Source organism: Bos javanicus, chromosome 10 (genome assembly GCF_032452875.1).
Source record: "Bos javanicus breed banteng chromosome 10, ARS-OSU_banteng_1.0, whole genome shotgun sequence".
Taxonomy (NCBI): Eukaryota; Metazoa; Chordata; class Mammalia; order Artiodactyla; family Bovidae; genus Bos; species Bos javanicus.
Window position 1 is genome coordinate 25,998,758 of NC_083877.1, and position 15,414 is coordinate 26,014,171.

A 15,414-nucleotide genomic window follows, 5' to 3' on the forward strand; every position below is an offset into this window, starting at 1 on the left:
TCTGGTCCTTGGACCTTCCTTTCACCTTCCTTGTCTTTTAGCCACCACCATTTTGGACTCCTTTTCCCTATTCTACCTACCTAACATGTACAACAAAATAAATCAGTTACACATATACATATATTCACTCCCTTTTAGATTCTTTTCCCATATAAGCCATTACAGAGTATTGAGTAGAGTTCCCTGTGCTATACAGTAGGTCCTCGTGAGTGTGAAAGTTACTCAGTCATGTCCAACTCTTTGTGACCCCATGACCTTTACAGTCCATGGAATTCTCTAGGCTAGAATACTGGAGTAGGTAGCCTTTCCCTTCTCCAGGGGATCGTCCCAATCCAGGGATCGAACCCAGGTCTCCTGCATTGCAGGCAGATTCTTTACCAGCAGAGCCATAAGGGAAGAACATACAGTTGGTCCTTGTTATCTGTTTTATATATAGCAGTGTGTACAAGTCAATATCAATCTTCCAACTTATTTCCTCCCCACTTTACTCCCTGGTAACCATGTGTGTATATATATATTTTTTTTTTTTTAAAGTCTGTAACTCTGCTGTTGTTCAGTCGCCAAGTCCTGTCCAACTCCTCATGACCCCATGGACTGAAGCATGCCAGGCTTCCCTGTCCCTCACCATCTCCCAGAGTTTGCCCAAGTTTATGTCCATTGCATCTGTTACTGTTTTATAAATAAATTCATTTGTACCTTTTTTTAAGATTCCACATATAAGAGATATATCATATGATATTTGTTTTTCTTTGACTTATTTCACTCAGTATGACAATCTCTAGGTCCATCCACCAATATTGCTAATAATAATTTAAGGATGCTGTTAGTCCTTTACAGAATTTCCAGAAGATTGTGTATGAAAAAAGGACAGCTTTCTTTATTTCTGTTTTTGCTATTATTTATTAATTTGTTTTTTTGTTGCCTTCAGTTTTTGAGTAAGAGGTAACACCATAGAGAGTTCTTTTATAATTGTTCCCATAAAGCTTGTGCCTCAATCACTTGATATTAAAGTTGGGATGCCCTTAGAAGAAGAATCTAAACCAAGCAGCTTTTTTAGCAACTGTAAAGCTGTAGCTCTTGGGCAAAGTGAAAGTGGCTCAGTCCTGTCCTACTCTTTGCAACCCCATGGACCATAGCCTGCCAGGCTCCTCTGTCCATGGAATTCTCCAGGCCAGAATATTGGAGTGGGTAGTCATTTCCTTCTCCAGGGGATCTTCCTGCCCCAGGAATCAAAACTGGGGTTCCCTGCATTGCAGGCAGATTCTTTACCAGCTGAGCTACCAGGGAAGCCCCTTTGGCAAAGATACAGTGCTATTAGATACAACTCATCCTGAAACTCTACATAAAATAACTAAAACATTTAAATCCCATGGAGTGTAGAAGTTAGGGGAGTATCTAAAGGTATCCAAAGGGCACTTGAGGTTTTGGTTCATGACCATGACCAACCTTTACAATTTTCCCGGAATTCTGTTGTTGACAGGTAACAGTGACCCTGTTGGGACTAGGGCAGGCCAGCACAGAATACATCAAGGTGACATATTGATTATTTTGAATTAAAATTACAAAGAAACAGCCAGTGCAAAAAAGAAACTCTGATCCTTTTCTTTGTTTCCCAGAAAGCAGTAAATAAATATCCCATTCGAAAGGTCTCCTCCCTGTCTAGGAGGCAGAGAGATATCTTTATCCCCAGAGATAAGGAAACCAGGGCTGAGAAGGCTGTAAAACTACCCTTGTTATTTCTTTACTAAGCAACTGCCCCAAGCCCAAACTCTGTTTAGATTCTTTACTAAGACTAAGTTTCTTAGCTCTGTCCATTCCTCACAAATATATTGTGCTTTTTTTGTGTGTGTGTGTGCTTTTTTAATCTCATCAGTATAACAGCTACCTGCCTTGGACACTTCGTAGGTCCTACTTCTTTTATTATTAATTAATTAATGTTTATTTTTGGCTGAGTTGGGTCTTAATTGCTACACACAGGCTTTCTCTCTCTGCAGAGAGGGTGGGGCGGCTACTCTCTAGTAGCGGTGCTAGGGCATCTCATTGTGGTGGTTTCTCTTATTGTGAAATGCATGCTCTAGGTGCACAGGGCTTCAGTAGTTGTAGGTTGTTGTTTTTGCTAAGTCACGTCTGACTCTTCACAAGCCTATGGACTGTGGCGCACCAGGCTTCTTTGTCCTTCACTATCTCCCGGAATTTGTTCAAATTCATGTCCGCTGAGTTGGTGGTACTATGTAATCATCTCGTCCTCTGCTGCCCCCTTCTCCTTTTGCCTTCAATCTCTCTCAGTATCAGATAGAGCACAGGCTCAATTGCCAGGAAGCATGTGGGATCTTCCAGATGAGGAATTGAACTGGTGTCCCCTGCATTGCAAGGTGGATACTTATCAGCTCCTTTTTCTATGAGACCTCTATATACACAAAGTAAATCCGTCCTCTTATTCCTGTTAATCTGCATTTAACCTACTTATTAGAATAGCCAAAAGAACTTGAGAGAGGTAGGAGGGACATGTTCCCATCCCCAGCAATTGGCACAATCAGCATGATACTGCCCAGACTCCTCTTCCCCAGAGGCTGTTGTAGCTGAGAGATCCTGGGACACCTGACAAAAGCTGGCAGAAAGTGGGATTTCTTATCCAGCAACCTCCTGGATATCTGCCTGCAGGATTAAGTGGAAAGGAAGTTGTGAGAGTCCCTTTTCTCTCTTTCTAAATTTAAATTACTTGAAAAAAATACTTTCAGAATTAGTTCCCTGGACATAGTGACTCTGGCACTGAGCCTTTTCTTCTCAGAGATGGTCACTGTTTGTCTTTGTCTTTTGTCATTGTCATAAGGAGGAAAAACTATGGGGCAGAACACTGGCATAGCCTGATGTTCAAACTGGCCTCACAGACTGGGAAGTTAATGGTTCTCATCAGACTGGCATTTGTTTGGACAAACTTTGCTGTGGGTCTCCTATGTAAAGACAAGCTGAGATTTTTCCTTTCGTCTTTTTCTATATCCTGAGAGCTTGGCTTTGTAACCAACAAGAATATTCTCTGTGGTCTCCACCATCCAGAGAGTACACTTACACTTACCAGGGTGCAGCTTCGTGGGTCAACCCAATAGCCAGCTCTCAGGGGAATTTTTCAGGAGTCCAAGTCTGTAAGGGGTTTCTGTAAACTTAATTTTTGTTGCTTTTTCAGTGTTTGTTTAAAACATGCCATTCCAGTAGCACCATTACCTGGTATCACAGATTAGTGGGTCTGTCACTGGAGGCATTTAACATTCTCCTGGGAAACTAGAGACACCATTTTTACTACACCAGGTGCTACCGCCTGTAGCACTGAAGGCTTGTACTTTCTTAGACTAACTCTAGGAGTAAACTTTCTGGGTCTTGTGAAGGCTGCATACTCTATTTTGAGATGTAAGCCATGGAAATGCATTAATTTGAGTTGCTATTTAAGATGAAGATCCTACTCATCGATGACCAAATGATGGATCCTTTGAATTAGGAAATGGCAACCCACTCCAGTGTTCTTGCCTGGAGAATCCCAGGGACGGGGGAGCCTGGTGGGCTGCCGTCTATGGAGTCGCACAGAGTTGGACACGACTGAAACAACTTAGCAGCAAGAGAAAAAAATTGTTTTAGTGAACTCTCTTTCTAAAACCAAATTTTAAAAGTGGACAAAATGCAAGCAAAAAATGTATACAGGCTTACCTTGAAGATATTATGGCTTTATTTCCAGATTATTGCAATAGCGTGAACATTGGAATAAACTGAGTCACATGATTTTGTTTCCCAGTGCATATAAAAGTTATGTTTATACTGTACTGTTGTCTATTAAATGTGTGAAGCATTATTTCTAAAAAATATATATATATACCTTAATAAAAATACGTTATTGCTAAAAGATGCTAACCATCATTTGAGCCTTCAGCAAGTCATAATATTTTTGCTAGTGGAGGATCTTGCCTTGATAGCTGACCAGGGTGGTGGCTGCTGAAGTTTGATGTGTCTTCAACAGTTTCTTAAAATAAGACAACAATGAAGTTTGCAGCATCAAATGATTCTTCCCTTCAAGAACAATTTATCTAGCCTGCAATGTTGTTTGATAGCACTTTACCCACAGTTGAACTTCTTTAAAAACTGGAGTCAGTCCTCTCAAAGCACTGATTTATCAACTATGTTGGGGTGTGTGTGTGTGTGTGTGTTAGTCGTTCAGTCATGTCCAATTCTTTGTGACCCCATGGACTGTAGCCCACTAGGGTCCTTTGTCCATGGGATTCTCCAGGCAAGAATACTGGAGTGGGTTGCCATTTTCTTCAGGAGATCTTCCCAACACAGGGATTGAACCTGGGTCTACTGGATTGCAGGCAGTTTCTTTACCATCTGAGCCACCAGGGAAACTATATTTGTATTGTAGTCTAAATCCTTTGTTGTCATTTCAATAATCACAGTATCTTCCCCAGGAGTAGATTCCATTTCAAGAAACCACTTCTTTTGCTCACTCATCAGAAAGCAACTCCTCCTTCGTTAAGATTTTCTTATGAAACTACAGCAATGAAGTCACATCTTCAAGCTCTACTTCTAATTCTGTTTCTGACCTTGGGTGGCCTTGGCCAGGAGTGGCTTGAAGCAAGATCTCATATCCTCAACCAAAGATTGAAACCAGGCTTCACCTTCCTGCCCGTGGACACTCCGAGAAAGCATTGTTGAAGTCTTCCCCGCCTCCACTGCCATCATGTCTAAATCAGAGTCTCTCAAAGAGCCCGAACAGCTGCAGAAGCTCTTCATCGGAGGATTGAGCTTTGAAACAACCGATGAGAGTCTAAGGAGCCATTTTGAGCAATGGGGAATGCTCACAGACTGTGTGGTAATGAGGGATCCAAATACCAAGTGCTCCAGAGGCTTCGGGTTTGTCACACACGCCACGGTGGAGGAGGTGGATGCGGCCATGAATGCAAGGCCACAAAAGGTGGATGGAAGAGTTGTGGAACCAAAGAGGGCTGTCTCAAGAGAAGATTCTTGTTAGGTAGGTAGAATAGGGAAAAGGAGTCCAAAATGGCGGTGGCTAAAAGACAAGGAAGGTCAAAGGAAGGTCCGAGGCCCAGAGTGAAGACTTCAGGCAGAACAAACAGCACTCCTGGCTAAGCCCAATTTGCATAGGGTAGGCCCAGGTGGAGCAAAAAACATATGAAAGGAAGAGCCAAAGCACTTTCTCAGAGACTCTCCCTTGTGCATGTGCTCTTTTCTTTCTCTCTCTCTCTCTCTCTCTCTCTCCTGCTATCTTCTAAATAAAATAGAGCTGTAACACTGATTTGCCTAAGAGCTGTAGCACGGTTTGTCGAAGACCCGAGAGCTGTGACGCACCGAGGGCTTTAATGTCCGTCGCTCCAAATCTTTGTTGTGACGAGACAAAGAACCGAGGAACATACACTCGCGTGACATCTATAGTGCCATGACTCAGATTTAACCTGGCTGAAACAACCTCTGCGTGGAAGAGGCCAAGCACAGCAGGAGCCCAACTCAGCAAAGCTCCCGAGCTAGAAGCAGAAGGCGAAGAAACCCAGCCCAGGGGAAGGCCCATCGTGCTGGAAACCGGGACAGCGAAAAACGAACTCAGCAGAAAGCTCACGCAGCCCAGTCTGAGATTCCAGAAGACCTCCTATTAAGGTAAGAGGTCCTCGCTCCTATGGCTGGAGGGACATTTACAATCTCTCATTTCTTGTTTCCTTGAACCTCCCGCAACAGGCGGGTGGCAGGGGGCACAACTGAGGGACTCTGGAGAGGCTACTCCTCAGCATGTCCCAAAGGCGCTATCTGCTGAGCCCCAGTAGCTGTTACACAAGCCGGTGGGGGTTCTTCTGTCCTTTCTCTTCTCTGTGCCAAAGATCAGACCAATGAAATTGTGAGCACCGGTCAGATATTTAGCAAATTTTCCGGCGGGCTATGAAGGGGATTCCTTGGCACGTTTTTCCCACTGCTTTTTCCTCCTGTCCTTCAGCTCTCTCCTGGGACTCAAGCCCGGCCAAAACTAATGAAACTCAGGCTCTGATGCCTCATTGCAAAAATTCATTGAGAGACAAAGCGATAAGAGGTAGATTTGTTAGGATCCAGAGAGAAGCCACCCTTCAGGGTGTGAACCATTGCCGAGGGCAAGGGCTGCGGCCATGGAATTAGGCCTGGCTAGGTTTTGTGAGGGGATGGAATTCATATGCTAATGAATGAGAGGATCATCCCAGCCATTGGGGAACCACCCACTCCTCCCTCTTCTGACCTTGTGCCTTGGAGCTGTCCTGCCACCTCTAGGTGTGTCTGTTGGTTTATAGATTGGGGATTAAGGTTTACTTGAATTTGACTTGTCATCTTGGACCCAATTGATTTTAATTGGTTTACATTATACCCTTGTGCTATGTCATTCTTTCAAAGTTTGTGCTCTGCCCACTTCCCTCATGTTTCATGCTCTTTTCCTGAGCCCCATCTAGACCCACAAGGTTGCCTCTACAATCTTCTGGAGAGAGAACCAGAAAATAGTTGGCCTTGGGAGGGAAATACTCTATAATATCCAACCCCCTAATCCTACCCAATACTGGGCACACTGGAGATCTTGGGGACGCCCAAACTCCAGTCCGGGGGATCCCAGGAGGTCATCACGCCTCGACCTGCCCGCAGATTCAGTCTCTAGGAGGCTGTCATGCCTCAGCCTGCCTGGGGATCTGCACCCTGACCCAGGGACGCCTGACTCTCAGGTTGCAACAGTTCTGGGTAGGATAAACTTCAGAAAGACTCACCCTTAAGGAAATCGAAAGAGGTCTTTTTCTTTTCTCCCTGCCATGACTGTCTTTCAGATGGGAAGTAACCAATCCACTTCCCGGCAGACGCCCTTGAAATGTATCCTTGAGAACTGGAAGCTGTTCGACGCTCTAGCTCTAAGGAGAAGTCGTTTGAAATTCTTTTGTGCCACTGCGTGGCCACAGTATCCACTGGGGGACGAGGAACACTGGCCTGAGGATGGAACTTTAGATTACAATACCATCCTGCAATTAGAATTATTCTGCAAAAGACAAGGGAAATGGACAGAGATCCCCTATGTCCAAATTTTCTTCCGACTAAGAGATATGAAGGAACTCTGTCTTAAGTATGGGATTGTAGTATGCCCTAAAAGTGAGCCCACTAGGCAAATGGTGTTAGGCACAGGCAACCAAGAAAAGGAACCCCCTCGTGAAGGTTCACCTCCCACAGCTCCCGAGTTGCCTGGTGCTCCTTCCTCATACCCAAACGTGCCCCCGTATCTGGGAGCACCTCCTCCACAAAAGCCAGCTTGAGTATGTCCCTTAGTTGAAACTGGAGGAGAATTCGGACCAACCCGGGTCCATAAGCCTTTCTCCCTCTTAGAACTAAGGCAGATCAAACAAGACCTGGGAAGCTATACAGATGACCCAGGCAAATATATAGATACATTCCAACATATTACCTTGGCCTTTGACTTGACGTGGAAAGACATCGTGGTCATATTTAGTCAAACTTTATCTGATCCTGAACATACCAGGGTCTTAAAGGAAGCCCAGAAGTATGCAACAGGGCTCCACATGTCCAGTGATAGATACCCAATAGGGGGAACTGCAGTCCCCTCCTCCGATCCTAAGTGGAATTATAATGACCCTGAGCACATCTGGGAAAGAGATCATTTTCTAATCTGTGTGAAGGCAGGACTGAAAGCAGCCCAACAAAAAGTAATTAGCTATGCCCAGGTCTCAGCAATAACTCAGGAGCCCAATGAGAACCCCATTGCCTTTCTGGAGAGGCTAAAAGAAGCACTCCAAAAGTTTACCAACCTGGACTTAGACTCTTACGAGGGATGGGTGATTTTAAAGGACAAATTCCTGTCCCAATGTGCATCAGATATCAGAATTAAGTTACAGTAGCTACAACAGCAGGACCCTGCTGCCTCTTTAGATGAGATGGTCCAGACAGTCACCAATACCTTTTATAACAGAGAACAGGAAAAGGAGGCCAAGGCCCAGGAGAAGGAGAGAAAGAAAGAGACAAGGCATGCCCAGATGCTGGCTGCCTTCCAGAGAAGCCCTATGGCAAACCCCAAGTCCTTGAAGGATAAGGCACAAGACAGATGCCTGAACTGTAGACAGGCGGGGCATTAGGCCAAAGAGTGTCCAAACCCTGACAAGTCTCCTAGAACGGCTTGCCACAAATGCCATCAACTGGGACATTGGGCGGCACTCTGCCCTGGGGACCCAAGAGCCTCAAGGTCAAGCGCCAAGCCTACCTTCACGATGGTTCAAGAGGACTGAAGCGGCCTGCTCCAGCCAGCCCACCTGTCACAGATAACCATCACGGGGCTGGAGCCAAGGGTGCAACTGGATGTGGCAGGTAGGTCCGAGAATTCCTTGGTTGACACAGGGGCGACCTACTCTGTCTTGATCTCCTACTCTGGAGCCTTCTCCTCCCAAACCTGTACCATTTTGGGTGCTACAGGAAAAGCAACTACTAAAAGATTCACCCGAGCACTTCTTTGTTGCTGGGATGGACAAATATTTTCCCACCAGTTTCTGGTGGTCCCTGAGTGTCCTACCCCCTTATTGGGAAGAGATATACTCACTAAGCTGGGGACCACCCTTGTGATGGGAAGTTTTTCAGCCCGTAGAGCTCTACAGCTCCTGGTTACTACTGAAGAACCCATTACACCTTCAATAGAGAGGGACCAAAAACTATGGGAAGACAAAATTAACCCCCAGGTGTGGGACCAGGGTATTCCTGGACGAGCCCACCAAGCTGAACCGGTCATCATTGTCCTCCAAGATCCCACTCGAATTCCTAATTGGAAACAATATCCTCTCAAAAGAGGGGCTCGGGAGGGACTACAGCCTTTAATAAATAAATTCCTTGCTTGTGGGCTATTGGTCCCCACCAGTTCACCATGTAACACCCCAATCCTCTCAGTAAAGAAAAAGACAGAACCTGGCGACTGGTTCAAGATCTCCGGATCATAAATGAAGCTGTAGTCCCCCTCCATCCCACAGTACCCAATCCCTATGTAATCTTGGGGAGAAATCCCACCCAGTGCCAAGTGGTTTACAGTCTTGGATCTCAAAGATGCATTTTTTTTTTGCATACCACTGGCTAAAGAATCCCAATACCTTTTTGCCTTTGAGTGGGAGGCCCCAGGAGAAAAACACCAACAGATGACTTGGACAGTATTAGCTCAGGGGTTCAGAGATAGCCCCCACCTGTTTGGACAGGCCCTTAGCTGGGATCTCCTAGATCTGGACCTGGGACCTAATGGGAAAATATTACAATATGTAGATGACCTGCTAATCTGCTCTCCAGATGAGAAAAGTGCCCAACAACATGCAATTCAGGTTCTAAATTTCTTGGCAGAAAGGGGATATAAAGTCTCCCGTGCTAAGGCACAGATGGTCGAGACAAAGGTCACTTACCTGGGAGTTCAGATGACACACGGGTCCAGGAGGCTGTCCTCTGATCGGGTACAAGGAATCCTCCAGTTGCCCTCCCCCACGACTCGAAAACAATTGCGAGCTTTCCTGGGGCTAACTGGTTATTGTAGAATCTGGATACCCAATTATGGTCTAATTGCCCAGCCCTTATATGAAAGCTTAAAGGGATGAGATGATTCAATCTCACTGATGTGGGGAACTCCTCAAAAGGAGGCAGAGGCTACACTAAAACAGGCCTTAACTCAGGCACCTGCCTTGAGGTTGCCAGACCCAGAAAAAGCATTCCAACTTTATGTCCATGAAAGAGAGGGAATATCCTTGGGAGTATTAACTCAAAGGTTGGAATCTGAGCCCCAGCCCGTAGCTTACTTATCCAAGAGGCTCGATCCAACTACCTGAGGTTGCCCCCCCCCCCCCGCCTTCGAAATCTTGCAGCTATTGCAATCATGATAGAAGATGCTTTAAAACTCTCCTTTGGGGGCAAACTAACTATTTTTACCAGCCACTAAGTAAAACAACTCCTAAATGGGAGAGGCCATTTATGGATGTCTGATCAAAGAATCCTCAGATATCAAGTAATGCTGATGGAAAATCCAGGCCTCACTGTATCCCCTTGTGAGGTTCTTAACCCAGCCACCCTCCTCCCTACCCCCGAGGGCTCTCTCCCCTTTCACTCTTGTCTAGAAACCTTGGACCACTGGACAAAACCCCAAGAGGGATTGTCAGAAAATCCTCTAACCAATCCTGAGGAAATCTGGTACACTGATGGAAACAGCTTTGTCTTGGATGGAAAAAGAAGAGCCGGGTATGCAGTAGTCTCCAATTTTGAGACCATAGAGGCTAAGCCTCTGCCACCAGGTACTTCAGCCCAATTAGCTGAGCTCATAGCCCTGACTCGAGCTTTAGAGCTGGGAAAAGGAAAAAGAATAGCCATTTACGCTGATCCAAGTCTGCCTTTCTGGTGCTACATGCACATGTGGCTGTTTGGAAAGAAAGGGGCCACTTGACCACCCGAGGGTCCCCGATCAAATATGGTGATCAGATTCTTGGAGGCAGTCCATCTGCCCACTGAGGTTTCAGTCTCCCACCGTAAATGACACCAAAAAGAGAGCATAGAAGTGGCATGAGGGAACCAAGCAGCTCATCAGGCAGCTAGGAGAGCAGCATTATAGAACCATGACCTAATAGGGATTGCCACCTTAGTTCCACAGACTAATTTGCCAGAAACTCCTTCATATACTGAAAGTGAGATTCTTAAAGCTAAGAGCGAGGGCTTTCAAGAAGATCATATGGGGTGGTTCCAAAAGGAGGGACTCCTTTTTCTGCCTGGAAACCTCCAATGGAAGTTGGTTAACTCCTTACATGCCACTACTCATTTAGGAGAAAAGGCCCTCCAAAGATTACTAGAAAGGTCCTTCAGAGGAACAGGCCTCCAAACAACTATAAGACAGGGGGTCTCCTCTTGTCCCACTTGCCAATTAAACAACCCTCAAGGAGCTCGAAGACCCCAGCTTGCCCAGCCCGTCCAACGACGTGGGGCCTACCCAGGAGAGGACTGGCAGATGGCCTTCACCCAGATGCCAGTTTCTCAAGGGTATAAATACCTATTAGTTATGATAGATACATTCACAGGATGGATTGAAGGCTTTCCCACCCGGACTGAGAAGGCTGAGGAGGTAGTTAAAAAACTGCTCCATGAAATCATTCCAAGATTTGGTCTGCCCAGGTCATTACAAAGTGACAATGGGACATCATTTACTTCTAAGGTCACCCAAGGAGTCTCGAAAGCATTGGGCATTATTATCTCCATTGTGCCTGGAGGCCTCAGTGTTCAGGAAAAGTAGAAACAGCCAATCAATTCTTAAAATCAGTGATAAAAAAGATAACCCAGGAGACCTCCCTGGGATGGAAGGAGGCTTTATCAATAGCTCTCCTCCACACCCGCATTGCCCCTAAGGAACAGGTTGGTCTTAGTCCTTATGAGATGCTATATGGGAGACCTTTTGTTTATGTCAATGACCTCTTCCTAGATCCAGAGGTTCAGACCCTCTAGTCTTATACCATAGCCATTGGGCAATTCCAACAGGATATACGCTTGTGGGGTATGAACCAGGGCCCAAAAGATTCTAAGGAGTCACCACTATGTGCTCCAGGAACTCAAGTCCTAATTAAAGTCTGGAAAGATGGGTCCCCAAAGGCTCAAGTCCAGCCCACATGGAAGGGCCCCTACTCTGTAATACTTTCTACCCCCACAGCAGTCAAGGTACCAGGACATGACTCCTGGATTCACTACTCAGGAGTCAAGCCATGGAAGAAAACAGAAGAGGACACTTGATACACCTGTGAGCCCCTGGGAAATCTGATACCTATTCAGAACTACCAGTGAGTGCCACTCTAATGAACACCCCCAAAATCTGGTTTCTGGGGATAAGATTTCTCAGGATAACTCTAAGGAGCCAACACAGCTTGACAGAGACTGTACTCCAAGACAGACAGGAGATAGATCTTCTGATCCCTGAACAAGGAGGGACTTGAGCTATCCTGGCGACGTGAATTTAAAATTGACCAATGTCCCTACTAGTCCTTATTATGCTATATTGATGATGATTATGATTATTCCATGTACTGTCAATTGGCTAACCTGTTTTGTCTCTGCCCAGGTCAACCAGCTACAACATGCAGGGCCGGTTCAACAAAAATATAAAACTGCAGCTGACCACAGAAAATATCACACACCCTTGGACACCGCTATAAGGACTCTGAGGCTTGAGACTAGCAAGAGGGGGAGGCCCAATACCCCTCGCTGTCCCAGTTCAGCAGGAAGTAGCCAGAAAGACCTCGACGCCCCTATTCCCAAAGAATTGGGCCTCCAATCTCTTGAGGGGGGAATGTTAGGTAGGTAGAATAGGGAAAAGGAGTCCAAAATGGCGGTGGCTAAAAGACAAGGAAGGTCCAAGGACCAGAGTGAAGACTTTAGGCAGAACAAACAGAACAAACAGCACTCCTGGCTAAGCCCAATTTACATAGGGCAGGCCCAGGTGGAGGAAAAAACATATAAAAGGAGGAGCCAAAGCGCTTTCTCACGGACTGTCTCTGCTGCGTGCGTGTGCTCTTTTCTCTCTCTCTCTCTCTCTCACTCTCCTGCTATCTTCTAAATAAAATAGATCTGTAACACTGATTTGCCTAAGAGCTGTAGCATGGTTTGTCCCAGACCCGAGAGCTATGACGCGCCAAGGGCTTTAATGTCCGTCGCTCCAAATCTTTGTTGTGATGAGACAAAGAACCGAGGAACATACACTCACGTGACAATTCTCAAAGACCTGGTGCCCACTTAACTGAGAAATTTTTTTGGTGGCATTAAAGAAGACACTGAAGAACATCATCTGAGAGATTATTTTGAACAGTATGGGAAAATTGAAGTAACTGAAATCATGACTGATGAAGGCAGTGGCAAAAAGAGAGGCTTTGATTTTGTAACCTTTGATGACCATGACTCCGTAGACAAGATTGTCATTCAGAAATACCACACTGTGAATGCCCATAACTTTGAAGTGAGAAAAGCCCTGTCTAAGCAAGAGATGGCTAGTGCTTCATCCAGCCAGAGAGGTCGAAGTGGTTCTGGAAACTTTGGTGGAGGTCATGGAGGTGATTTCAGTGGAAATGACAACTTTGGGGGTGGAGGAAACTTCAGTGGTTGAGGTGGCTTTGGTGGCAGCCATGGTGGTGGTGGATATGGTGGCAGTGGGGATGGATATAATGGATTTGGTAATGACGGAAGGAATTTTGGAGGTGGTGGAAGCTACAATGATTTTGGCAATTACAACAATCAATCTTCAAGTTTTGGACCCATGAAAGGAGGAAACTTTAGAGGCAGGAGTTCTGGCCCCTATGGTGGTAGAAGCCAATACTTTGCCAAACCATGAAACCAAGGTGGCTATGATGGCTCCAGCAGCAGCAGTAGCTATGGCAGTGGCAGAAGGTTTTAATTACTGCCAGGAAACAAAGCTTAGCAGGAGAGGAGAACCAGAGAAGTGACAGGGAAGCTACAGGTTACAATAGATTTGTGAACTCAGCCAAGCACCGTGGTGGCAGGGCCTAGCTGCTACAAAGAAGACATGTTTTAGACAATACTCATGTGTATAGTGGAGAAGGAAATGGCACCCCACTCTAGTACTCTTGCCTGGAAAATCCCATGGATGGAGGAGCCTGGTAGGCTGCAGTCCATGGGGTCGCTAGGAGTCAGACATGACTGATCGACTTCACTTTCCCTTTTCACTTTCATGCATTGGAGAAGACTATGGCACCCCACTCCAGTGTTCTTGCCTGGAGAATCCCAGGGATGGCCTGGTGGGCTGCTGTCTCTGGGGTCGCACAGAGTCGGACACGACTGAAGCAACTTAGCAGCAGCAGCATGTGTATGGGCAAAAAACTCGAGGACTGTACTTGTGACTAATTGTAAAACAGGTTATTTTAGTTTCTGTTCTGTGTAAAGTGTAAAGCATTCCAACAAAGGGTTTTAATGTAGATTTTTTTTTTTGCACCCACGCTGTTGAGTGCTAAATGTGATAGTCTGATCATGATGCTGAATAAATGTCTTTTTTTTTTAATGTGCTGTGTAAAGTTAAAAAAAAATAAAAGAAACCAGGCCTCAGCAGTGAGCACTGAATCCTAATCATTAGACCACAAGTGCCAGCAGATAGTGAGAAGTCCCTGGCTTATCTGCTTTATATAAATGAATTCAACAAAGCGATGGAAGATAGTGAAACAGTGAAGTGTTTATTAAGAGGAAAAAAAGATACATGTGAATAGATATACACTGGTGGGGTGGGATAGGGATGGGGTGGCTCAGAGAGACAGTCTCACTCTTGCAGTGGTTTAAATCACTTACATGGAGCACTTCTTCCTGGTTTCCTCTGGCCAATCATCTTGCTTTGCCTGGCTCTGAGTCCCTCTGTTATAAATTCAGAGTCCTCTCCTGTTTGTGCAAATCTCTTAGCCAAGACGGATTTCGGCACAGAGGCCTGTGGGAAGGTTGACACCACCTATTATGCAGTGGTATGCCATCTTTTCAGCCCCTGAGGAGCCTTTCTGCACATGTGCAGTTGGAAAGTTCTCTTTTACCTCAAGAATGAGAAATATGTAATCTCTTTATCTCTCTCTTTTTTTTCCTTTTGAACTTTTCCTTTTGTGCCAACAAATGTACAAATAGTCAAAGTTATGGTTTTTTCAATAGTCATGTATGGATGTGAGAGTTGGACCATAAAGAACGCTGAGCATGGAAGACCTAATGCTTTTGAACTGTGGTGTTGGAAAATACTCTTGAGAGTCCCTTGGACTGCATGAAGATCAAACCAGTCAATCCTAAAGGAAATCAGTCATGAATATTCATTGGAAAGACTGATGCTGACACTCCAATACTTTGGCCTCCTTATGCAAAGAGCTAACTCATTGGAAAAGACCCTGATGCTGGGAAAGATTGAAGGCAGGAGGAGAAGGGATGACAGAGGAAGAGATGGTTGGATGGCATCACCGACTCAATGGACATGAGTTTGAGCAAACTCCTGGAGATGGTGAAGGACAGGGAAGCCTGGCATGCTGCAGTCCATGGGGTTGCAAAGCATTGGACACGACTGAATAACTGAACAACAACAAATGGAATATACTGGATTAACAATGTTGTGATAGTATATATATATATATATATATATATATATATATATATATACACATGTATCCAAGCTTCCCTTGTAGCTCAGTTGGTAAAAAATCTGTCTGCAATACAGGAGACCTGGGTTCAATTCCTGGGTTGGGAAGATCCCCTGGAGAAGAAAATGGCAACCCATTGCAGTATTCTTGACTGGAGAATCTCATGGACAAAGGAGCCTGGCAGACTACAGTCCATGTGGTTGCAAAGAGTTGGACTAAACCAACCAACCATACATGTATCCATTCTCCCCTAATC

The 15,414-nt window shown here is 45.3% G+C and overlaps 1 pseudogene; it reads left to right on the plus strand.

Moving 5' to 3' along the window:
• Positions 1-637: 637 nt before the first annotated feature.
• On the plus strand, positions 638-15,158 carry LOC133255954 (heterogeneous nuclear ribonucleoprotein A1-like; annotated as a pseudogene).
• The last annotated feature ends 256 nt before the right edge of the window (positions 15,159-15,414 follow it).